Here is a 1,049-nt window from a genome sequence, read left to right as displayed (position 1 = left end):
AATCAGCCCTGGAATGATGCTGCTCATGATGATTCTGCCTCTCCCTGAGGAAGTTAGAAGTCAGACATTGCCCTCATACCCTTTTTGCACTCTCCTTCTAGTGGATGGAAGTTCTGGTGGGGTAGTGCCTAAGACATTTGACTGCTAACCAGAAGGTTGGTGGTTCAAACCCACCAGCCACTTCTCAGAAGGAACGTAGGGGCATCTACTTCTGTAGGGATTAGTTGTTGTGTTGTTAGTTGCTTTCCATTCATAGCAACCCCATGCACAGCAGAACAAAACACCGCCCGATCCCACACCAGCTTCATGATCCTTGCTATACTTGAGCCCATTGTCACAGCCACTGTGTCAATCCATCTTACAGAAGGCCTTCCCTTTTTTGTCGACCCTCCACCTTACCAAGCATCACATCCTTCTCCAAGGAATGGTCCTCTCTGACAACGTGACCAAAGGAGGTGAGACAAAGTCTGGCCATCCTCACTTCCAAGGAGCATCTTGGCTGCACTTCCTCCCGGACATATCTGTTAGTTCTTTTGGCTTCAATCAAGGTGTTGGCAAGGTCATTTCTTTGTTTAAGGGTTAACTGGTGAGAATAATCTTGAAGATTATTCAGTGAGTTTTAAAAATTAGTCCTCTTGCAGCTGTAAGAACATTTCCAGTTTGCTGGAATTGACCAGTTTTTTTGATACAATGACTCTGTTTTCCTTCCATCTTCTTTTGATGCTTCCTGATTCATTCAATATATGGCTGATGGAATCCTTCAATATTACAATTTGAAGCTTGAATTTTTTCTTTAGTTATTTTGGCTGGAGAAATGTTGAGCATGTTCTTCCCTTTTGCCTTTCTAACTCCAGGGCTTTGCATATTTCATTATAGTATTTCACTTTGTCTTCTCAAGCTGCCATGTGAAATCTTGTGCTCAGTTCTTTTATTTCAGCATTTCTTCTTCCGTTCATTTTAGCTAGTTTCTGTTCAAGTACAAGTTTCAGAATCTCTTCTGACGGCCATTTTGGTCTTTTCTTCCTTTTTTGCCATTTTAATGGTCAATT

This window comes from Orycteropus afer, unplaced genomic scaffold (assembly GCF_000298275.1).
Source record: "Orycteropus afer afer isolate SDZICR_OR568_19922 unplaced genomic scaffold, OryAfe1.0 scaffold00801, whole genome shotgun sequence".
Classification (NCBI taxonomy): Eukaryota; Metazoa; Chordata; class Mammalia; order Tubulidentata; family Orycteropodidae; genus Orycteropus; species Orycteropus afer.
The sequence above is the reverse complement of the archived record's forward strand: the minus strand, read 5'-3'. Positions refer to the sequence as shown.